Genomic DNA, 25915 nt, shown 5'->3' with positions numbered 1-25915 from the left:
TTTTGGAAGAACTTCCAGAAGATTCCTAAGAAGATGACGCGGAGTCGCGCAGGGCTGACACAGCTCACGCTGCTGCGGCAGTGAGCGGCTTACGTGATGAAACAAGTTGGTTGCGTTACCAGACGCAACCAACTTGCCTGGGTCCGCGATTACGATTGGTTGAGAGGAAGCAGTGACTGCAGCATCAACTAATATAATAGGCTAAGAGGAAGGAAGGAAAACTGTCTCTATAACCAACTTTTATCGACCCATTTTTCCCTTATTGTGCCACACGTCTTTCGACTGATATATATTGTTATTAAATTATGGTCCAGCTCCTTTTTAAATGCTGCTGTCATTCTTTGGAGACATTTACAATTTATTCCAGCAATTATTGAGTTAATAAAGCAACACACGTCAACAAATAAATCACTCTTTTTTTTAAATTACGCACTAACTCTGTAAACAGGCCACGTAGGGAAGCTTAAAAGTATAATGTTCTCGCCTCAAACAATCTGAAAACGTACTTTTGAAGAACAACAGCAGCAGAAAAGGGAGTGTTTAACTTACCACTGTGATCTCTGCGTTGTCTGGAATGAAGCTGCGGCCGCGGTGCATTCTGAGACGGTCAGTCTGAAGAACGAATGCACGGCTCCTAACTTCGCACTCTGTGCTCCATTAACCAGCCTTCAAAACCGTGACGTCAGACCACTGTTGTGAATTCGTATTCTCAAAGAAAAAAATCCGTATTTTTAAACAGCTGCTGCTGTTTGTGTTCATAAAGAATAAAGCACAAATTTAAACTTGAAATTTGTATTTATTAGTAATTGAAGATGTAACTATTTAAACTGTATGTTGAATGTTTTGAATGAGATTTCAATTATTATGAGTTTACAAATGTTTGTTATGCACAACTTCTGACTAATATGGACACAACCAGTGTGCGATTTGCAAAAAAACCAGAGGGGGGGATCATTTCAAAAGTTAGCTAGCAGGTGCTCTTTCAGGTAGTTACCTAGGTCCAGTAGGTTAGACTATTGTTTTTAAACTTTCGCCATCTACTGTCGGGACTCGGGAGTTGGTATTAGTTTACTTTAACCGCTTTGAGCAGAAAAGGTAATTAATTTACAAATGTGAAGGACACAAGACATGTATTAATATAAATCCATAATATTCAGGGGTTAAAGCAAAAATATCAATTTGACTCAAATTTTTCTAGTCAGCCCATATATTCCCGGGCCGTGGACGTCATGCCACCTTAATAATCTCATTTGCTTATTGTGCAAAGTCCTCTTTAACCAAATCTGGTAGTTCCATTGACAATTCCTGTCTCTCTCCCACCTTTCTGCTTCAGAGCCTTGGCACCATCCTGGACAGCCCTCTCCATAATCTCCTTCACTTTCCACATCCATAACATCACCTGGTTAACTTTCATGTTTACAGCATCAAGCAAGTTCTTCCTTCGCACTTTTGCCAAACTGGTCCACTGTCCACTCACCTTTCCACTTTACAATTTCAAAACCCTTCCCTCCTTGTCCCCCGGAAAACCCTCCATAAACTGCAGCTAATTCAAAAGAGAGCAGCTTGCATAATTACATCATCTTCTTCACACCTGTACATTAACTCCACTGTCACATTCAATATAAATCAATCTTATGATCATACAAGGCCAACAATAGCCATGGACAAAGAGGGACACAAAACCAACACGACACAGATCGCACATTACAATAATCAGTCTCTGCTTTGCCCGTTATTGCTCACCAATTTATTATCACAACTCATGAGTTTATAAAAAGGCATTAACTTTTTTGACGTTCATAAAAACGGTTATATTTTAGCCCAGTGACATGTCCAGGATGGACTCTGTGTCCCCACCTCTCGCTCATTGACTGCTGGAGAGTCACCAGCCCCTCCACGGCCCTGTGTTAAGTCAAGCCGCTTTTTCCAATCAGATACGGCATGACGTAACACCTGTACGGAAAAGCAGGTATAGAAAATCCATGGATGGGAGGTTCCATTTTTAAAAAGTTTAATAAAATTGCTTAAAGTTTGTCAGAAAAAAAACGTAACTTGCTTTCAAAGAACATTAAAAAAATGTATTAAGCTTCTGCTAAGTTAAATATTGTTTAAGTTGATCTTGGCTGGTTTAGCTTGTCTGTCTGGCAGGTGTTTTGGGTTGGAGTAAAATGAGTCCATAGATTCACAGGAGTCTATTTAACATGTTTCTGGTGCGACTTGCTTCACATCACGCTCCACTCCGTGGAAAAAAAAACAAATAACTACAAAAACTCTGAGAATCGCCTTTCTCTGGTCTCACACAGTTAGAACCCGTTCTCCAGTCCATGTTGTAGCTGCAGTTTATTGGTTTATTTTTGATGTAGTTTCCTTAATAATCTGTATGCATCAAAATCCTTGTGATTTTATTTAACAAGTGTCCTGGTTCAGCTCCTCATGAGGTGTAGCTGCTGCTTATTGACTGACAGCCGCTCTGACTGCAGCTCTGCCTTCTTTCTTACAGAAAAGCGTGTCATGCTAAATTAGCCGTGCTGGAGCGTTACTCTTTCAGTTTTAAATAAAACATAACAGTGAATCATGAGGGGATCCCTGGTTAGTCGCTGGGTTTATCAGCTAAATGACTGGAAGCGAGGGAATAAACACTGACAGGCGACATGGCCACAGGTGGAAATAATTCATTAATTAGCTGCAGTAGCAGCAACAGACATACTTACCGAGCGAAGTTATCATCAGCTGTTCTATTCACTGAACTTTCTGACCTGGTGGTTCACATAAATCCAAAGAAAATCTTTGACCATCGGTACTCTCATTCATAGCATCTGTGGTCAGTTTGAGATGTTCTTCCAAAAGTTAAAATGATTAAACACCGATAAAACTCAGATGGGAGACCTCCGCGTTTCAAAGACCCGCCCTACTCTCTTTCTGATTGGCTAATGTCCTGGCTCTGCCAGATTGCATTGGTTGAGCGGAGCTTCTGTTTAAAATCTTGAATAAAAAGTCTACACAGAACATTTTGCGCTCATTTTCCAAATGACGGAAATCTGTCGCAGCGACAGAGAACTTTAACCCCTGATAATATTACTTATTTAGATCAGAGGGGGGAGGAATGTATCCCCCCCAGGGATATAACATGAATGACCAGAGGGGGGGATATCACAACCAGAGGGGGGGGAAATCCCCCCCATCCCCCCCAGCAAATCGCACCCTGGACACAACTATCCTTTTATGTACAAATCTATTTTGAAAGCGCTCTTACCCCATAAAAACAAGCCTTTCAAGTCGGTCTTCCACACTTTCCCCTTCAGCAAAGCTCTACTGAAGGTTCCTACGTTTCCCCTCCGTCAGCCGGTCACCGCCGACTAGAATGCTCTCCATCTGGGCCCTTTGGAGCATACCTACATGACACATAAGTAGATTTTCATGCTTTATCAATACCAGCTAACCAGCTTGCCCCTTGTGCCAAATGCCGACTGTCAAATTTTCCAAAAAGTGAAATTGTCCACTGCTGCCTTAGTTCACACATACTCTTTCTGGAGGTGCTGTAGAACATCCACCAAGTCTCCAGATTTGTTTTCATCCTTGAACAGGATTCCAAGAGGGTACTATAAAGTGAGGATGCATGGATTGGGGCGACAAAGGTTTGTGTTGAAAAAACACACCAGTACAGTGGTGACTTCTTAAGCAACACAAAGTTAAATGAATGTCCAACGCACAATGTTGTGTATATCATAAATACTTACGTGGGTGGAGGCCTCTGACATAATCTTTGAAAACTTGTGAGGGATGTGATGAACCATGACTCTTGAGAATGGCTTGAAGGCATCTTCAAGCCATGCTGTGTGAGGATACGGCTGCCCAGGACTATGTGTTCACGGCGCATATGGGCTTGGGTTTCAGGACCCGGGAGGGAGTCCCCAATGTCGTACTCCATGATTGCCTGAGTAGGCTTGTCTTGCTGAGATATTGTGAAGGCACTCTATCTTCCACCGCAAGGTGGTGGATCCGGTAAAGTGACTTGTTCCCTCGGACGACAAACTGGTGGTGTGTGCGAACAAAGAAGTCAAGATTATCAAATATGATGGCATATGTAGGTGGTGGAGTTGAGCATGTTGGTGATGCTTCGAAGGGCAATACTGCAACACCCAGATGTGCCATTTCCTCATCAGTAAGTGAACCGAAGGTGAACACAGGTGTGCCATCGGCAGGCCCCTGGTCAGTCTGCTGATCCGTCTGTAAAGTGCTGGTAGTGGTGCCAGTAGCTCCATGTGTCACAATGGTGCCACCTGAACTGTAGTTTCATCTGTAGAGAAACAAAGAAAAAAAGCAACACAATGTATAAGTGGACTACACAAGTTAGCATTGAGCGCTGACACATTAATACCCCAAAAGCATGAATAAGATCACTGACAATTGTCCTGGACAGAGCAATTTGGCCATCTTAATGGCTGGTCCCTCTCACCTGTTAAAATGCAATGTTCCATGCTTAGCGTAGCTGTGTCCAGGTCCACTGTGTCACTTAGTGTTCTTGTTGCACTAGCTCCCTCCACATCGGTGCCTCCATGTTCCTTTTGAGACATGAGGAAGACTTCATGGGCTACTTTTAGTAGCTGTAATTCTTCACCGCATGTATTTGCGAACTGTTTTTGCTTTCCAACAGCATGATTGTGTGCAGTTGTTATACACAGTTTGCTTAAGCTTTTGTAAACAGCTTTTTTGGCCCCACCATACTGCAGCACACTGTTTACGTAGTAGGCAAAGGCCGACAAGCGTGGTTCCCTTCCTCGCAAGGCTATAGCAGCAGAAGCACAAGTGGGATGGGGAGAGCCTTTGGTGATTTGAGAAAATATGGAATATGTGAATGGTGCCATAGACTGAAGATCTGACTGAAGGTTTGCGAAAGAAAATGCCTTCAAATCAGCAGCTTATGACCGCCAAAGCATGAAACCCTTAAGCGGGTTGCATAGGAACTTTATCTCATCCTCAATAACTTGAAGGATGTTTTCCTTAAGTGCTTCTAAGAGGTCTTTGTTTTTGACCATCTGATTGGCAGCCCGTGACCAATTCTGCTTTGCAGTATTTTCAACAATTGCTGCCGTGTTTGCCTGACATACAATTCTGTCACCCTTTGGATGGGATGGGTAGTGAATAATAACCTGAAACACAAATAAAAAGGGTTCATTAGTAAACTACTAGTATACTCAGATTCAGACAATTAATAATATGTTATCCTGGGGAGCAAAATCCTGATGCATCAAGCCTTTGACAACAGTGTAGCTAAATTCCCGATATCAAGATGTTATCACAAGACAACAGTGTTTATTACAGATCAGAAAAAGATACACTTTTTTAATTACAGCCGATCTGTACACTATAAATACAAGGTACTGGTGTGGTTGAATTGTGTATGTCATATGGATATAAGAAACATGGGAGGGAATGCTATAGCTATAATAAATAATAATAAAAACATGATGGTGAGACAATCAAGGCTCAAGAAGATTCTCTTACATAGTCTATTGTGTAGGTTATGGCGTTTGATGTTCGAGGATGAGCTTTTCTTTTAGTCCTTTGGGATCCTAGCTGCTACATTTCCTACCCGTATACTGGGTCTGACGTTATACATCAGTGATATCAGCACTTTAACCAAACACAAGTTATGTTTCACATTCAATTCAAATTACCTCCGTCAAACTTTGCCGTGCCGTCTTTGGGGTTGGAGACACGTCTTGGAAGGGGTCGGCACTCTGTCCTGTTTCTCAGAGCGTTTCTTGCCTGTTGATGATGGGTTTGAAGATTCGGCAGTTGCCTGTGATGTTGAGGTTGATGCTTCTGCTGCGTTTGAGTCTTTCTCTACCAATCAAGCAGAAGCAACGCAAGCAAATACGACCTGATCTAGAAACATTTTCAGACAGCGGTAGTCCTAATTCTGTTAGCCGCTCGCTAATGCTTTTTTCTCTTGCATCCTGATATTGTGTGTTGTGTGTTTTATTAGGCAGTCGCCTAATAAAGAAACCCTTATTAGGTGCAGGGAAATAAGCCCTGGCCATGCATTTGCATTGCAAATGCTATGGCAGTTGCCTAATTAAGAGACGTGCTGCATATACCACTGCATGAAAAGTGTGATTTTCGTCCCCGTAAACGACCAGAGATCTCCCTCATTTTCGGTCGCCGTTTGTCAGTGCCGGACAATGACGTATGTGGAGAGCTTTCAGAGTGCTAATGGCCCTAATTAGCATATGAATGCAGCGAAACCGCAGCTGGCCAGGCCTGGCTTGAATATCCTTACTCAGTATTGGATGAAACCACTACTTTCAAACAAGAAAAATCACTCGTGATTGGCAGCAAAACCACACCTGGCCATGCCAGGCTTGAATTTCCTTACTCAGTATTGGATGAAACCACAACTTTCAAACAAGTAAAATCACTCGTGATTGGTTGGCAGATCCTCAATAACAATGTGTATATATATATATATATATATATATATATATATATATATATATATATATATATATATATATATATATGTGTGTGTGTGTGTGTATATATATATATATATATATATATAGAAAATGAGATCCTGATATTCTTCAGTAGCCTAAGCCTATAGCAGTAAAACTATAAAGGTAGCTCAGAGTAACATGAGCCACTGTAGTTATAAGCTTTGTCAAAAAAGAAAGTTTTAAGATTATTCTTAAAAGTAGACAGGGTGTCTGCCTCACGGACCAAAACTGGGAGTTGGTTCCACAGGAGAGGAGCCTGATAGCTAAAGGATCTGCCTCCCATTCTACTTTTAGAGACTCTAGGAACCACCAGCAGACCTGCAGTCTGAGAGCGAAGTGCTCTGTTAGGAACATACGGGGTAATCAGAGCTCTGATATATGATGGAGTTTGATTATTAAGGGCTTTATACGTTAGAAGAAGAATTTTAAATTCTATTCTTGATTTAACAGGAAGCCAATGAAGGGAAGCTAAAATTGGAGAAATATGATCCCTCTTGTTGATTTTCATCAGAACTCTTGCTGCAGCATTTTGGATCAGCTGAAGGCTTTGAACTGCATTTTGTGGACTTCCTGATAGTAAAGAATTACAATAGTCCAGCCTTGAAATAACAAATGCATGGACTAGTTTTTCAGCATCACTCCTGGACAGAATGTTTCTAATTTTGGCGATATTCCGGAGGTGAAAAAAGGAAACTATGGAAACCTGTTTAATATGGGATTTAAATGACATGTCTTGGTCAAAAATAACACCAAGATTTTTTACTTTATTACCAGAGGCCAGGTTAATGCCACCCAGATTAAGTGATTGGTTAAGAAGTTTATTTTTTGAGGACTCTGGCCCAAAGATTAAAACTTCGATCTTGTCAGAATTTAGATGCAGGAAATTTAAAGTCATCCAGCTTTTGATGTCATCAAGACATGACTGCAGTCGAAGTAATTGATTGGATTCATCAGGATTTATGGATAAATATAGCTGAGTATCATCAGCATAACAGTGGAAATTAATCCCATGCTGTCTGATAATTTTGCCTATCGGAAGCATATATATAGTAAAGAGAATTGGTCCAAGCACTGAACCCTGTGGTACCCCACAGGTGACCCTAGAGTTTGAGGAAGATTTATTATTAACATGAACAAATTGGAATCTGTCTGACAGATAAGATTTAAACCAGCCTAATGCTTTCCCCTTAATCCCTACAGTATGTTCAAGTCTTTGTAGGAGAATATTGTGATCAACTGTATCAAACGCAGCACTGAGATCTAACAGGACAAGTATAGACACAAGTCCATTATCTGAGGCCATGAGAATATCATTAGTGACCTTCACCAGAGCTGTTTCAGTGCTATGATGAGCTCTGAAGCCTGACTGAAACTCCTCAAGTAGGTCATTACTTTGTAAATGTTCACAAAGTTGATTAGCAACTACTTTCTCAAGAATTTTAGATAAGAAAAGAAGATTAGATATAGGTCTGTAATTTACTAACTCATCTTGATCAAGAGAAGGTTTCTTAAGTAAAGGTTTAATAACAGCTACTTTCAAAACCTGTGGTACATATCCATTTACTAAGGATAGATTAATCATGTCTAAAATAGTGCCACTGATCAAAGGGAATATGTCCTTAAACAACTTGGTTGGGATTGGGTCTAACATACATGGTAGAAGGTTTAGATGAAGCTAAAATTTTAGATAGCTCAGAAAGCTCTACTGCTTCTAAACAGTTCAAACACTGCGCAGATTCTAAAGATTCCTCCAATGCTGCCTCACTTACTGAGGACGAGGTAATCATGTTTGGGAGGATGCCAATTATTTTATTTTTAATGGCATCAATTTTATTTATGAAGAATCCCATAAAATCATTACTACTAAGAGCTAAGGGAATGGATGGATCAACAGAGCTGTGGCTCTGGGTAAGTTTGGCAACTGTACTAAAGAGAAATCTAGGATTATTTTTATTCTCTTCAATTAATGATGAAAAATATGCTGCTCTAACTCTGCGAAGGGTCTTGTTATACAACAATAGACTGTTCTTCCAGATTAAGTAGGATTCCTCTTGGTGTGTAGAGCGCCATTTTCTCTCCAATTTCCTAACATTGTGCTTCAAGGAACGCAGCTCTGAATTAAACCAAGGAGCCAGCTTCCTGTGAATAATCACCTTCTTTTTCAAGGGAGCTACATTGTCTAATGCAGAACGCAATGAGGAAGTCACATTGTTAGCAAAGGTATCGATTTGTGAATGGGAAGAAACAGCAATGCTGCCATCTACAGGGCATTTCTGCAATACTGAGGATATTAAAAAGGGGACAGACTCTTTAAGTTTTGATACAGCATTATCCGATAAAAATCTACTATAATGGAACCCTCTTTTGGGGGTGGAGAATTCAGTTAGATTAAACTCAAATGTTATTAAAAAATGATCAGACAGGACAGGGTTGTGAGAGAATACTGTTAATTCTTCACAATCAATACCATATGTCAGAACAAGGTCTAAAGTATGGAGCCGAGAGTGCGTCGGTTCATGCACATTTTGAGCAAAACCAATTGAATCTAGGATAGTTTTAAAGGCTACACTAAGGTTATCACATTCAGTGTCAACATGGATGTTAAAATCACCCACTATAATAACCTTATCAGTATTTAACACCAAATCAGATAAGAAATCTGACAACTGATCCAAAAACTGAGTGTAAGGGCCTGGTGGACGATACAAAACAACAAACAGAAGAGGTTTTATTGCTTTGCAGTTTGGATGAGGGAAACTGAGGGTTAAATGTGACTGACGTCACTTCCTGTTTGCGGTAAGGCGTATTGTATCACTTCCTGTTTTCACTGCGTGAGCAACGGTTTGTTGCTCCAGATTCTCTCGCTTTTATCTTTAATCTCTTTGCTGTAACATCTGTTTCTAACACATAAGCACTTTTAAAACATTTTCTGTTGCTGCACATCACGCTTGGGAACTCCTCGTGTTTCACGGTTTGCTCTCTTGGCGTGGTAGAAGGGCGCTAGCCTAGCTTTAGCCTAGCCTAGCTTTAGCTCCACAATGGCTTCCTCTCCTACTATTACTTCAGCTTCTCCGTCTCTGACTAAGTCTCCCCTTATCTCCTGCTCTCTGTGTCAGATGTTTAGCTATTCCTCTGCCTCCTTTAGTGATAATGGTACTTGTAATAAATGTAGTGTTTTTGTAGCTTTGGAGGCGAGGGTGTCAGAATTAGAGTCCCGGCTCCGTGCTATGGAAAGACCAGCTGATAGCCGCCCCTCTGCTAGCGCGGAGCCACATAGACCTAGCGTTAGTTCACTTAGTGGTCCTCCAGAAGCACCCGAGCAGCCGGGTAAGCAGGCCGGCTGGGTGACAGTTCGTAGGAAGCATAGCTCTAGATTTCAGCCCCCAGTTCACCACCAACCCGTCTGCGTTTCAAACAAATTTTCCCCACTCAGCGACACACCCGCTGAGAAGCCGATCCTGGTTATTGGGAGCTCAATAGTCAGAAACGTGGCACTAGAGACACCAGGGACCATAGTTAAATGCCTCCCAGGGGCCAGAACGGGCGACATAGAATCTTACCTGAAACTGCTGGCTAAGGATAAGCGTAAATACAGTAAGATTGTTATTCACGCTGGCGGTAATGACACCCGATCACGCCGATCGGAGGTCACTAAAGTTGGTGTTGCTTCGGTGTGTGAGTTTGCTAAAGCAATGTCGGACTCCGTAATTTTCTCTGGTCCCCTGCCTGATTTGACCAGTGATGACATGTTTAGCCGCATGTCATCATTCAACCGCTGGTTGTCTAGGTGGTGTCCTGAAAACGACGTGGGCTACATTGATAACTGGAGAACTTTCTGGGGAAAACCTGGTCTGATCCGGAGAGACGGCATCCATCCTACTTTGGATGGTGCAGCTCTTCTTTCTAGAAATCTGGCCGGATTTATTAGTCCTCCTAAATGCTGACAATCCAGGGTCCAGACCAGGAAGCAGAGCCGTAGTTTAACACACCTCTCTGCAGCTTCTGTACTGTTACCCATCCATTATCCTATTGAGACGGTGTCTTTCCCACGGCCAAAACTTAACAGATCAAAAACTTATCTAAAAGGAACAAATCATAAAAACCTAATAAAAATCAATACGGTTCACCTTGAACCTAAAAATAAAACAATTAAATGTGGTCTATTAAATATAAGGTCTCTCCCTCCAAAGACTTTGTTAGTTAACGAATTGATTTCTGATAAACAGATTGATTTGTTTTGTCTCACAGAAACCTGGCTACAAGAGGACTACGTTAGTATAAATGAGTCAACTCCCTCCAATTATTCAAATTTCCACATTCCCAGATCTGTGGGAAGAGGAGGAGGAGTGGCAACTATCTTTCAGTCTGATTTATTAATTAGTCCCAGGCCAATTAATAACTACAGTTCTTTTGAACATTTAACCCTCAGTTTCCCTCATCCAAGCTGCAAAGCAATAAAACCTCTTCTGTTTGTTGTTTTGTATCGTCCACCAGGCCCTTACACTCAGTTTTTGGATCAGTTGTCAGATTTCTTATCTGATTTGGTGTTAAATACTGATAAGGCTATTATAGTGGGTGATTTTAACATCCATGTTGACACAGAATGTGATAACCTTAGTGTAGCCTTTAAAACTATCCTAGATTCAATTGGTTTTGCTCAAAATGTGCATGAACCGACGCACTCTCGGCTCCATACTTTAGACCTTGTTCTGACATATGGCATTGATTGTGAAGAATTAACAGTATTTCCTCACAACCCTGTCCTATCTGATCATTTTTTAATAACATTTGAGTTTAATCTAACTGAGTTCTCCACCCCCAAAAGAGGGTTCCATTATAGTAGATCTTTATCGGATAATGCTGTATCAAAACTTAAAGAGTCTGTCCCCTTTTTAATATCCTCCGTATTGCAGAAATGCCCTGCAGATAGCAGCAATGTTGTTTCTTCCAATTCACAAATAGATGTCTTTGTAAACGGTATGACTTCGTCATTGCGTTCTGCATTAGACAATGTAGCTCCCTTGAAAAAGAAGGTGATTATTCACAGGAAGCTGGCTCCTTGGTTTAATTCAGAGCTGCGTTCCTTGAAGCACAATGTTAGGAAATTGGAGAGAAAATGGCGCTCTACACACCAAGAGGAATCCTACCTAATCTGGAAGAACAGTCTGTTGTTGTATAACAAGACCCTTCGCAGAGCTAGAGCAGCATATTTTTCATCATTAATTGAGGAGAATAAGAATAATCCTAGATTTCTCTTCAGTACAGTTGCCAAACTTACTCAGAGCCACAGCTCTGTTGATCCATCCATTCCCTTAGCTCTTAGCAGTAATGATTTTATGGGATTCTTCATAAATAAAATTGATTCCATTAAAAATAAAATAATTGGCATCCTCCCAAACATGATTACCTCATCCTCAGTAAGTGAGGCAGCATTGGAGGAATCCTTAGAACCTGCGCAGTGTCTGAACTGTTTAAAAGCAGTAGAGCTTTCTGAGTTATCTAAAATTTTAGCTTCATCTAAACCTTCTACCTGTATGTTAGACCCAATCCCAACCAAGTTGTTTAAGGAGGTATTCCCTCTGATCAGTGGTCCTATTTTAGACATGATTAATGTATCCTTGGTAAATGGATATGTACCACAGGCTTTTAAAGTAGCTGTTATTAAACCTTTACTTAAGAAACCATCTCTTGATCAAGATGAGTTAGTAAATTACAGACCTATATCTAATCTTCTTTTCTTATCTAAAATTCTTGAGAAAGTAGTTGCTAATCAACTATGTGAACATTTACAAAGTAATGACCTACTTGAGGAGTTTCAGTCAGGCTTCAGAGCTCATCATAGCACTGAAACAGCTCTGGTGAAGGTCACTAATGATATTCTCATGGCCTCAGATAATGGACTTGTGTCTATACTTGTCCTGTTAGATCTCAGTGCTGCATTTGATACAGTTGATCACAATATTCTCCTACAAAGACTTGAGCATACTGTAGGGATTAAGGGAAAAGCATTAGGCTGGTTTAAATCTTATCTGTCGGACAGATTCCAGTTTGTTCATGTTAATAATAAATCTTCCTCAAACTCTAGGGTCACTTGTGGAGTACCACAGGGTTCAGTCCTTGGACCAATTCTATTTACTATATATATGCTTCCGATTGGCAAAATTATCAGACAGCATGGGATTAATTTCCACTGTTATGCTGATGACACTCAGCTATATTTATCCATAAATCCTGATGAATCCAATCAGTTACTTCGACTGCAGTCATGTCTTGATGACATCAAAAGCTGGATGACTTTAAATTTCCTGCATTTAAATTCTGACAAGACAGAAGTTGTAATCTTTGGGCCAGAGTCTTCAAAAAATAAAGTTCTTAATCAATCCCTTAATCTGGATGGCATTAACTTGGCCTCTGGTAATAAAGTTAAAAATCTTGGTGTTGTTTTCGACCAAGACATGTCATTTAAATCCCATATTAAACAGGTTTCCAGAGTTTCCTTTTTTCACCTCCGGAATATCGCCAAAATTAGAAACATTCTGTCCAGGAGTGATGCTGAAAAACTAGTCCATGCATTTGTTACTTCAAGGCTGGACTATTGTAATTCTTTACTATCAGGAAGTCCACAAAATGCAGTTCGAAGTCTTCAGCTGATTCAAAATGCTGCGGCAAGAGTTCTGATGAAAATCAACAAGAGGGATCATATTTCTCCAATTTTAGCTTCCCTTCATTGGCTTCCTGTTAAATCAAGAATAGAATTTAAAATTCTCCTTCTAACGTATAAAGCCCTTAATAATCAAGCTCCACCATATATCAGAGCTCTGATTACCCCGTATGTTCCTAACAGAGCACTTCGCTCTCAGACTGCAGGTCTGCTGCTGGTTCCTAGAGTCTCTAAAAGTAGAATGGGAGGCAGATCCTTTAGCTATCAGGCTCCTCTCCTGTGGAACCAACTCCCAGTTTTGGTCCGTGAGGCAGACACCCTATCTATTTTTAAGACTAATGTTAAAACTTTCCTTTTTGACAAAGCTTATAGTTAGAGTGGCTCATACCCTGAGCTATCTCTATAGTTGTGCTGTGATAGGCCTAGGCTGCTGGAGGACATCAGGGTCTAATTTTCTCACTCTACTGATTTCTACTGTTCTTCAGTCTACTGTTCTCCAGTTTTGCATTGTATTACATTGAAATGACTGTCGTCATTTCAGCTTTTAACTTTTTGCTCTCTCTCTTTTTCTTCATAGTAGGTACACCTGGTCTGGCGTTCTGTTAACTGTGACATCATCCAGAGAAGACGGCTCACCCGCTACTACCATCTAATGTAGAACAGATTACTAGATCAATGTGTGCTTCTGTGCTTGTTTGTCTGTCTTGTTGTGTCTCTGTTCTGTCTTCTGTAACCCCAGTCGGTCGAGGCAGATGACCGTTCATACTGAGCCCGGTTCTGCCGGAGGTTTTTCCTTCCCGTTAATGGGTGGTTTTTCTTCCCACTGTCGCTTCATGCTTGCTCAGTATGAGGGATTGCAGCAAAGCCATGTACAATGCAGACGACTCTCCCTGTGGCTCTACGGTTCCCCAGGAGTGACTGCTGCTTGTCGGGACTTTGATGCAATCAACTGGTTTCCTTATATAGGACATTTTTGACCAATCTGTATAATCTGACCCAATCTGTATAATATGATTGAACTTGACTTTGTAAAGTGCCTTGAGATGACATGTTTCATGATTTGGCGCTATATAAATAAAATTGAATTGAATTGAATTGAATTGAAATGTTCAAAAGAACTGTAGTTATTAATTGGCCTGGGACTAATTAATAAATCAGACTGAAAGATGGTTGCCACTCCTCCTCCTCTTCCCACAGATCTGGGAATGTGGAAATTTGAATAACTGGAGGGGGTTGACTCATTTATACTAACGTAGTCCTCTTGTAGCCAGGTTTCTGTGAGACAAAACAAATCAATCTGATTATCAGAAATCAATTCATTAACTAACAAGGTCTTTGGAGGGAGAGACCTTATATTTAATAGACCACATTTTATTATTTTATTTTTAGGTTCAAGGTGAACCATATTGATTTTTATTAGGTTTTTATGATTTGTTCCTTTTAGATCAGTTTTTGATCTGTTAAGTTTTGGCTGTGGGAAAGACACCGTCTCAATAGGATAATGGGTGGGTAACAGTACAGAAGCTGCAGAGAGGTGTGTTAAACTACGGCTCTGCTTCCTGGTCTGGACCCTGGGTTGTCAGCATTTAGGAGAACTAATAAATCCGGCCAGATTCCTAGAAAGAAGAGCTGCACCATCCAAAGTGGGATGGATGCCGTCTCTCCGGATCAGACCAGGTTTTCCCCAGAAAGTTCTCCAGTTATCAATGTAGCCCACGTCGTTTTCTGGACACCACCTAGACAACCAGCGGTTGAATGATGACATGCGGCTAAACATGTCATCACTGGTCAGATCAGGCAGGGGACCAGAGAAAATTACAGAGTCCGACATAGTTTTAGCAAACTCACAAACCGAAGCAACACCAACTTTGGTGACCTCTGATCGGCGTGACCGGGTGTCATTACCGCCAGCGTGAATAACAATTTTGCGGTATTTACGCTTATCTTTAGCCAGTAGTTTTAGGTAGGATTCTATGTCGCCTGTTCTGGCCCCTGGTAGGCATTTAACTATGGTCCCTGGTTTCTTTAGTGCCACATTTCTCATTATGGAGCTGCCAATAATTAAGGTCGGCTCCTCGGCGAGATTGTCGCTCAGAGGGGAAAATTTATTAGAAACGCAGATGGGTTGGTGGTGATCTGGGGTTTTAGATCCTTTTTTTTTTTTTTTTTTTTTTAGTGTTGGTAATGAAGGCTTAGGAAAAAGAAGGTAAAATGACATTAAATTTAAAACTTGCCATATATATATATATATATATATATATATATATATATATATATATATATATATATATATATATATATAAAATCTCAATTTAATAATGATGTCCCCCCAAATTGAAAATGCTGTTATTTTCCCTCCCTGCGTCTCTGGAGCTTCATTCCATCTTTTACCCAAAAAGTACCAAAATAAAACTTTAAGAATAGTATAAATGGAAAGTTTGTCATTTCAACTTGATTGTCTTAGCTTTTATTTTAATGTTCTGCAGCCATGTAAAAGAATAATAATTTGCACTGTCAGTTTATCGATGTGTTGTGAGGTCTGCCAGTCCAATAATCAATAATGGCGTCTTCTGTTCTGTGTGCGAGTGAAAGAGACGGACTCCGGCTGACTGACTGCAGACGCCTGGGGGGGGGGCTGTGTGTCAACCACCACTCCCCCCCCCTCCCCCCAGGAGGATGCTAGTTCTGTCCTGCTACGTCAACATGCCGCAGTAAAGCCAGCAAAGATGGAGGCGTTCCCTTATCTATTTATTGCTAAAAGCTTGTGAAATGTTTTACTTTGTTCAGCACCAAACTGTGCTCTTATTATGTCATAAGTGTTCCTTTGATTCTTCTTTCTTTGTTTTTTTTGTCTGTTTGATTGAAAGCTACGTAACGTTGTTGGAAACCATTTCAGCCACTATATGTTCTCCTGCGCTTTCATTATTCCCAGAACTTTTAAGATGATCCATTTTCTATCACTGTAAGTTTAACTTGTTTAATCACCTTCCTTTTCAAGGGAGCTATATTGTCTAATGCAGAACGCAATAAGGAAATCACATTGTTAGCAAAGGTATCGATTTGTGATTGGGAAGAAACAGCATTGCTGCCATCTACAGGGCATTTCTGCAATACTGATGATATTAAGAGGGGGACAGACTCTTTAAGTTTTGATAAAGCATTATCCAGTAAAGATCTACTATAATGGAACCCTCTTTTGGGGGTGGAGAACTCAGTTAGATTAAACTCAAATGTTATTAAAAAATGATCAGACAGGACAGGGTTGTGAGAGAATACTGTTAATTCTTCACAATCAATGCCATATGTCAGAACAAGGTCTAAAGTATGGAGCCGTCGGTTTATGCACATTTTGAGCAAAACCAATTGAATCTAGGATAGTTTTAAAGGCTACACTAAGGTTATCACATTCAGTGTCAACATGAATGTTAAAATCACCCACTATAATAACCTTATCAGTATTTAACACCAAATCAGATAAGAAATCTGACAACTGATCCAAAAACTGAGTGTAAGGGCCTGGTGGACGATACAAAACAACAAACAGAAGAGGTTTTATTGCTTTGCAGTTTGGATGAGGGAAACTGGGGGTTAAATGTTCAAAAGAACTGTAATTATTAGTTGGCCTAGGACTAATTAATAAATCAGACTGAAAGATAGTTGCCACTCCTCCTCCTCTTCCCACAGATCTGGGAATGTGGAAATTTGAATAACTGGAGGGAGTTGACTCATTTATACTAACGTAGTCCTCTTGTAGCCAGGTTTCTGTGAGACAAAACAAATCAATCTGATTATCAGAAATCAATTCATTAACTAACAAAGTCTTTGGAGGGAGAGGCCTTATATTTAATAGACCACATTTAACTATTTTCTTTTTTTGGTTCAAAGTGATCCATGTGGATTTGTATTAGATTTTTATGATTTGTTCCTTTTAGATCAGTTTTTCATCTGTTAAGTTTTGGCCGTGGGAAAGACACCGTCTCAATAGGGTAATGGGTGGGTAACAGTACAGAAGCTGCAGAGAGGTGTGTTAAACTACAGCTCTGCTTCCTGGTCTGGACCCTGGGTTGTCAGCATTTAGGAGAACTAATAAATCCGGCCATATTCCCAGAAAGAAGAGCTGCACCATCCAAAGTGGGATGAATGCCATCTCTCCTGATCAGACCAGGTTTTCCCCAGAAAGTTCGCCAGTTATCAATATAGCCCATGTCGTTTTCTGGACACCACCTAGTCAACCAGCGGTTGAATGACGACATGCGGCTAAACATGTCATCACTGGTCAGATCAGGCAGGGGACCAGAGTAAATTACAGAGTCCGACTTAGTTTTAGCAAACTCACACACCGAAGCAACACCAACTTTGGTGACCTCTGATCGGCGTGACCGGGTGTCATTACCGCCAGCGTGAATAACAATTTTGTGGTATTTACGCTTATCCTTACCAGTAGTTTTAGGTAGGATTCTATGTCGCCCGTTCTGGCCCCTGGTAGGCATTTAATTATGGTCCCTGTTTTTTTTAGTGCCACGTTTCTTATTATGGAGCTGCCAATAATTAAGGTCGGCTCCTCAGCGAGACTGTCGCTGAGAGGGGAAAATTTATTAGAAACACAGACTGGGATCTAGAGCTATGCTTGCTACGAACCGTCACCTAGCCAGCCTGGTTACCCGTCTGGTCGGGTGCTACTGCTTTAGGTTCGCTACGTGAAGTTACTCTATGCGGCTCCGCGCTAGCAAAGGAGCGGCTATCAGCTGGTTTTTCAACAGCACAGAGCCGGGTCTCCAATTCTGACACCATCGCCTCCAAAGTTACAAAAACACTACATTTATTACATGTACCATAATCACTAAAGGAGGCAGAGGAATAACTGAACATCTGACACAAAGAGCAGCAGATAGGAGACTTAGTAAGAGATGGAGAAGCCATTATGAAGCTAAGGCTTGGCTAAGGCTTGGCTAACGCTAGGCTAACGCTAGGCTAGCACCCTGTTATCACGCCAAAGAACAAACCGTGTGAAACACGAGGAGTTCCCAAACGTGATGAGCAGCCACAGAAGATGTTTTAAAAGCGCTTATGTTTGGAAACAGATGTTACAGCAAAGAGGTTTAAAGATAAAAAGCGAGAGAGCCTGGAGCAAAAATCCGTCGTTCACACAGCAACAACAGGAAGTGACACAATACGCCTTACCGCAAACAGGAAGTCAGCCAATTCAGCTCCCTTCTCAAAAATGTACAGTTATGATTGGTATCTATCCTATGGTATTTATACGTATCTATTTCCTTTTACCGCAGAATGAAAGCATATTCTTTAAATCTTACCCTTCCTCCGGTTCATAGCACCTGCAATTTTTCTCCGAGTTGTGAAGACGGCGTACTGCTTCCTGTAAATGACAAAAAAATACACTTTAATAAAGCTTGTTCTTTTGCAAGGCTACTAGGCTACTCTTAGCTTCGGTTTTAGGCTAGGCTACTTTTAGCTTAGCTAGCAGTCATTGAACATATTCTTACCGCATGCTTGGGATTGTGTGCCCGTCTTCTCTTCTTGGAGTTAGTCTCTCCCGCACAGTTGTTCGACTGCAGAGCCGCCAACTTGTCCTCCATGGACAGCAATCTGGAGTTTACCGAATTCTGCAGTTGAGTGAACCGCTCATTCATATCGGCAATATGTTGATTAAGCTGACGAGACAGTCCACTGATAGCAATCAGCAGTTTTTTCTCGTCAGTCTGCGGACTGGCTTAAAGTTGTGGATCGCGTCTTCTTCTTCTTCTTTAAATTTAATGGCAGTTGGCATACCAACTTGGTGCATTACCGCCACCAACTGTTTGGGATGTGGAGCTTCAATGCGGAATTAGACGCCTGTATTATTCGAGAAAAAAAAAAGGACTGGGGGTGTAATCTTAAATTCTATTAAAAAGACCTGTTTCCTTTAAATACCGCATGAGAGCTGGCCATGCTGATGGTTTAACTGAAGAAAAAGAAAGTAAACCCTCTACTGTTAAATGTGTGTACCCGAAACCTTTGACGTCTTCTAGTAGTGTGGTTCTCTCTGTGTTGTATGCTGTGGATCGCATCCAAGAGGAGTTGAAGGCGAGTTGAACGCGAGATGTGGGGTAAACTCCCCCTGCAACCCTGATTTGCATTTGTATAGCTCACAGCATTTTCATTTACATGTTAAAGCCTCCCCTACAATTAGGAGGAGGGGGGGTCATGGGGAGACAACTGCCAAGCAAGGCCCACATCAATTTCTGACAATTCATGGCAGTTTTCGGTGTTGAGTGCAAATTACCGTGAACAGCCGTTAACCTGAACTTCCACGACAATCTACAGTGCCACATAGTGACGAAAATCACACTTTTCATGCAGTGTACAGACAGAAGACAAAGATAGGTGGCTGGGGCCCGTTCTTCGTACGTTGCTTAAAACATCCAAGATCAAATGACACAAGATGATTTCATCCAGCTAATCTTGATCCGGCTAATGGGGTTCTTAGAACACACCTGTTGTTTATGATTAGTATGGCTGGATTGCGTTATCTGAGAAAACTGCGCGTTCATGCGTTTCTTTAAAAGGGGAAATGTATCGATCGTGATTCGCGAGCAGGCTTAAGTTTGCGCACATGTTGCTGTGACAGCAAGTCCAGGATGAGTTTCGAAGAACCAAACAATCCAAGATCATGCCAAATCGTCAACAATCAAATCCAGCTAACTGAGTTAGCGACGTACGAAGATCGGGCCCCTGGACATTTTTGATTCAAAACACAGACATATGGTTGAAAAACTTCTCCTAAATGTTTAGTCAGAAGGCGCAGACAGTATGTTTATGTATTTTATTCTGTAAGGTTTGTTTTGTTGTAAATGCCTTTAAGCTAACATCTGTGTTTATAATGTTCATTCATTATAGTTTTTCATGGTGCAAAATAGAAAATTTGCTGTGTGACTAAGAAAATAAAAGCTGGTCAAACATCAATTGGAGCGTGGCTTTAATCTGAACCAGACGAAAAACCTTTGGGAGCAGTTACACAATGCAATTTGGCACTAGCCATTTGGTAAACGACTATACCAAGTTCAGCCAAAATTATATTAGATTCAATGAGGTCTTTAAAATTGGTATCTTTGGTATTTCACCTTGAATCGATTTGAAAAAGGAGATACAATCTTGGTCAGAGTGATGGAACATATAAAGAGTTTTGTAAAAGTCAATGACATGGTTTCTTATGACATTTTGATCTTCAATTAGAGTATTATTAATTAGCAACTTTTTGATTTTTATTTTTTTTTACTAAATGTTTTTTCTAAATAAAAAATATATTGTATTTTCCCCCCATCCTCAATCCATTTAGGCTTTGAATGGATAAAGGCACCTTTTTCTCTTTCCAAATAAAGTTCTTATTTGGATTAGAGCTGGTTTTACTAAATAGCCTTTTCCTCAATTAACTGAGCTGGGCTACTGTGGATGGAATTCTAAACAATAATAACTGACTTCCCAGAGTTGTTGAATAAGGAGACGGTGGTAATGAAGTTCGAGCACTTTTATTGAGAAACAGAGCAGAGATCACATATATGGAAAGTAATCGCACAACGCGGTCCCGCTGCAGTCTGCGTCTGCCCTGTCTCTGCCTCTCCTCACTTTCCGCTCTCCCTTATACTTCATAGTGGCCTTGGCATGAGACAAAACAAAGACAGTCTATCCTAGACAATCCCGCACAGTAGCTACGCAGCATTTGGCCTTGCACTCAGCAGGCCTGTGCTCACATGTCCGAGTGGCGTGAGGCCATAGTGACTTCAGAAAAACATTCTCAAAACAGCTGCACAAAGAGTTTATTTTGGAAATGATTTCTGCCTGACGTCTCCTTTGTATTTGCCCTTAGTTTTCCTTCAATAGCGATTTTTTTTCCAACATTAAATTTTAACCATTCCTATTCACTAGTAGGAGTTAAGTTATCCATAGTTTTTATTTCCGTGATAAATGATCCAGTTATTTTGGAAGTATGTATTTTTAAAAAAGTCTCTATTACATTTCAAATGTGATAATCCTGGTTCTAGAAACCTGTTATCAGGGGAGACTAAAACTGCTATAGCAAGATGATCAGTAAGAGGAGAGGGAAGAATACTGCAGCTGGAAGCTAAGGAGAGTAAATTACTGGTTATCAACCAATAATTCAATCTTGAGCATTGGGAACATGCTAAGTTACTACAGGTATAATGAATTTTATCTGGATTGATAAGCACTTTTATGGGCAAACACTTTACCATCAAAACGGTTAAGAAAAATAGCCACAACAGTTTGCTTTTGGTTGCCCCTCATAAAAAAAAGACTGCCTTGCGCTTTATGCCATTTCTTAAACTACAAAAGTTTAAAGATAGAAAAAGAGAGAACCATGATATGTAGCTTGAATTCACTTATCTTTAGCAGGGCTATAACATGACTTTCACCTTTTTAAAATTTTTTAATTGTTTGCGGTTAGACTTCCAAATTGAAAAATAAAAAAATTACTTAACTCACTCACTTTGAAATAAACTTGTGCAGCTTCAGTGCAATTTTACCTCTGTGTTTAGATGGGTTAAAGAGAAGTGTCGACGCCCATCAATGATTGCATAGGCATCCTTAAGGAAAGCCTTAAGCCCCCTTCCCCTCGCCTCTTCTATATTTGGCCAGAGACGCTGACGGACTTCACAACGTTCCTTCCAGAAATCCTCTCTTACGGGAATATTTGTTTCTTTACAGATCTTGCCATCTTAGGACATCTTCCACACGTGCCCTCCAACAGTTCTCATGGCAAACTGTATGATAATTTGCCTGGGTTTGTTGTCACCTTTCTTCTTCTGGCCAAGCCGATGTACTGTATCTACAGTATTATGAAGTTGCTACTCACTGGATGGAATCACTTTGGCCAGGATTTTGATTGTTTCCTCCCTTGTGTTCTCTCCTTCCCTCTCTGGAACTCCATTTAGCCGCAAAGACCACCTCTGTTTGTATCTTGTGTGCTTCAGACACATCTCAAGAAGGGCCGTATTTTCACTTTTAAGTGCAGCCATTGTAATGAACCGGAAGCTGGACCCAAGATTCACCACAACAGGTCAGTGACGTTCTTACAGAGTTTATTTAAAAACAGGAGACGCAGGCGTCGGCTCTCAGGGTTTGCGGCTCACTCTCGTTGGGGAACCTCCTGGAGGTAGAGGCAATGGTTAAGACCCAGCACAACAGGTGAATGATGAAAACCTTGCTGAGTAACTAACCTTGTAATAAGGAGAGCCGGGCAATTCGAAAACGCTTCTCTGAGAGCTGGATCCGTCCGCATTTGAGCAAGGCTGGAGCCGTTGAGCGGCTGGAAGGCAGTCAGTCCGAATGGGGCTTTCCGAGAAGGGTGTTGTCCAAGTGCTATCAAGGTCCGGCAACGGGGAATCCAGCAATCCAAACGAAGCACAGGGAGAGGAGAATCCGAGCGGGGGGGGGGGGGGGTGGGGATGTCCAGGTCCAAATCCAAATCCGGTACACAAGAACAGGCTTAGTCGAATAATGCTGGAAGGTTCTTATTGTGAAGCTCGAGACAATATGGCACTGGAGGCTGAAACTGACTGGGCCTTTATGCAGCTGGAAACAGGTGGAGCCAGTAAAGGTTAATTGCAGAGGGGTGAAGAATGAGTAGCTGCTGATAAAGAGACTGGTCAGCTCCAGTGCCAGGATCATTACAGCCATCTGTGGTTTGAGCCAGTTGGACTCTTCTGCAACACTTTTCACAGCTTCAGTATTAGCGTCCACATACTTCTTCACTTACCTCACAGCATCAGTGTTCTCTTGGAGAAGGAATTCGTATCCCTTAAGGAGCAGAGGGGTGAAGAATGAATAGCTGCTGATAGAGAGACTGGTCAGCTCCAGTGCCAGGATCATTACAGAGCCCCCCCTCAAGGGCGGATTCCAGACGCCCTAGGCTGGTCTGGGTGGGCCATGTGGAAGTCCCTAATAAGGGACTTGTCCAAGATGTGACATGAAGGGACCCACTGGCGTTCTTCTGGCCCATAACCCTCCCAATCAATCAAGTATTGGGTTCCTCTGCCCCATTTACGGGATTTCAGAATGCGTTTTACGGTGTAGGCAGGGGAACCGTCGATGAAAGGGGTGGGCGGGGGGGACGAAGAAGAAGGAACAAGACTAGAGGTCTCCAATGGTTTGACTTTGGAGATGTGGAATGTGGGGTGGACCTTCATATACGGAGGTAGACGGAGACGGACCGCCACCGGGTTCACCACTTTAGAGATGGAGAACGGTCCAATAAACCGAGGTGCCAGCTTTCTGTTCTTGCCTTTAAGGGGAAGGTCCCTTGTGGAGAGCCAAACTCTGTCTCCCACCTGGTACTGAGGGGCTGGGACCCACCGGCGGTTGGCATTGCGAACCTGATTCTGGGAGGAAGCGAGAATGGCTCTCCTAGCCCTTCTCCAGGCACGCTGGCACCTCAAGGCAGACAGGTGGGCAGAAGGAACCCGGGACTCCACCTCCTCAATGGAGAACACCAGTGGCTGGAAACCGTAAACTACATAGAATGGGGAGAGGCCGGTGGAGCTTGACGGCGTGGTATTGATCGCATGTTCCACCCAGGGCAGGTTCTGGGCCCACTTAGTTGGGTCAGACTGGCAAAAGAGGTGGAGCTTGGTCTCAACCTCCTGGTTCAGCCTCTCCATCTGGCCATTGGTCTGCGGATGGAACCCAGAGGAGAGGCTGACTGAGATGCCCAACATGCCGCAGAACTCTCGCCAATACTGGGCCACAAATTGAGGACCACGGTCAGAAACAATGTCGGCCGGCAGGCCATGCAAACGGAAAACCTCTCGGGCTAGAATCCCCCCATGTCCTTGGCTGAGGGCAGCTTATGTAAACGCACCAGATGGACCATTTTAGAGAATCGGTCAACAAGGGTGAGGATGACTGTGTTTCCATCTGAAGTAGGAAGTCCTTTGAAGTCCATGGAGAGACTAGCCCACGGCCGGGAGGGAACAGGCAGGGGGCGGAGGAGACCGGACGGGGGTTGACAAGAGACCTTACCCTGGTTACAAAGAGGAAAAGCATTACCCAACTCTCTGACATCCTGAGCCAGTGACGGCCACCAGAACTGGGAACGGATACGGCGACAAGACTTAGTGATACCCGGGTGACAGAAGAGGCGGGAGCTGTGAAAGACCTCTAGAACCTTCCTTCTTAAAGGGAGCGAAACGAAGAGCCTGTTCTTAGGGCAAGCCTCAAGGACCTGTGCTCCCTCTAAGGAATGTCTGACCTCCCTCTCGAGGTTGAGACTGGTGATCGCACACTTCACTGAATCTGGAAGGATAAAGTCCTGAACCTGGTCCTTTATGTCCTCTCCTGCCTCGTAGACTCTGGATAGGGCGTCTGGTTTAACATTCTTGGAGCCTGGTCTGTAAGAGAGGGCAAAATTAAAACGGTCAAAAAAAAGAGCCCACCTTGCCTGCCTAGGGTTGAGCCTTTTGGCTGTCTTGAGGTACTCCAGGTTCCGGTGATCCATCCAAACCAGGAAAGGAAGCTTGGACCCCTCTAACCAATGTCTCCACTCCTCCAAAGCTAACTTGACAGCCAGTAGCTCTTGGTTTCCCACATCGTAGTTGCACTCTGAACTGGACAACTTTCTGGAGAAAAAAGCGCAAGGATGGATCCGTCCATCCTTGGCCTTTTGGCTGAGAACGGCCCGACACCAGTGCTGGAAGCATCAACCTCGACAATAAATTGTATCTCTGGGTTGGGGGAGATGAGAACAGGAGCAGAAGTGAACAGTTCTTTAAGACGTCTGAAAGCTTTAGCGGCCTGTTCGTTCCAGGCAAAACGAACCTTGCTAGAAGTTAATGAGTGAAGAGGAGCCGCAACCTGGCTAAAATTGCGGATGAACCGCCGGTAAAAATTAGCAAAGCCCAGAAACCTCTGAAGCTGCTTTCTATCAGATGGAGTGGGCCAATCGGTGACTGCTTGAACCTTGGCTGGGTCCATCGATATTTGACCTGGTGATAACATGAAACTGAGAAATGAAGTGGAGGAGACGTGAAACTGACACTTCTCGGCTTTGACATAAAGTTGATTTTGCAGGAGTCGGAACAGGACGGCACGGACATGCTCTCTGTGAGTGGCGAGGTCCTCAGAGTATATGAGAATGTCATCCAAATAGACAAACACAAAGCGCCCAATCATATCTCTAAGGACCTCATTCACCAGATTCTGAAAAACCGCTGAAGCATTGGTAAATCCAAGCGGCATGACCAGGTACTCATAGTGGCCCGTCGGAGTGTTAAAGGCGGTCTTCCACTCATCGCCCTCCTTAATCCGAACTAAATGGTAGGCGTTGCGGAGGTCAAGTTTAGAAAACACCTTAGCACCCTGGATCTGATCAAAGGCCGAGTTCATGAGGGGAAAAGGGTAACGGTTTTTAACAGAAACATTATTAAGCCCCCTGTAGTCAATACATGGGCGGAGAGAACCGTCCTTCTTTCCCACAAAGAAAAAACCTGCGCCAGCAGGAGATGAGGAGGGGCGAATAATACCTGCCCTGAGTGATTCAGAAATGTAATCACGCATGGCCTGAGACTCAGGAGCAGAGAGAGAATAGAGACGACCCCTGGGAGGGGTAGCCCCAGGTAGCAAATCGATCGAACAATCATACGGACGATGGGGAGGAAGTCTGGTGGCTCTCGCCTTGTTAAAGACCTCCTTAAGGTCGTGGTACTGCGGGGGAACTCTGGACAGATCAGGGTAATAGTCCTTAGCC

General features: G+C 42.3%; 1 long non-coding RNA gene across 1 annotated transcript; it reads right to left on the bottom strand.

Annotated features, from left to right (window-relative positions):
* Positions 1-3301: 3301 nt before the first annotated feature.
* On the bottom strand, positions 3302-3800 carry LOC118562007. Its single transcript, XR_004930431.1, has 3 exons — positions 3738-3800; positions 3523-3599; positions 3302-3392 (listed from the first exon to the last, which is right to left on the bottom strand). It is a non-coding gene; the product is annotated as an uncharacterized LOC118562007 (long non-coding RNA).
* Between the last annotated feature and the right edge of the window lie 22115 nt (positions 3801-25915).

This window comes from Fundulus heteroclitus, unplaced genomic scaffold (genome assembly GCF_011125445.2).
Source record: "Fundulus heteroclitus isolate FHET01 unplaced genomic scaffold, MU-UCD_Fhet_4.1 scaffold_79, whole genome shotgun sequence".
In the NCBI taxonomy this organism is placed as follows: Eukaryota; Metazoa; Chordata; class Actinopteri; order Cyprinodontiformes; family Fundulidae; genus Fundulus; species Fundulus heteroclitus.
Note: the sequence above shows the minus strand (reverse complement) of the source record. Positions and strands in the feature narration are given on the sequence as shown.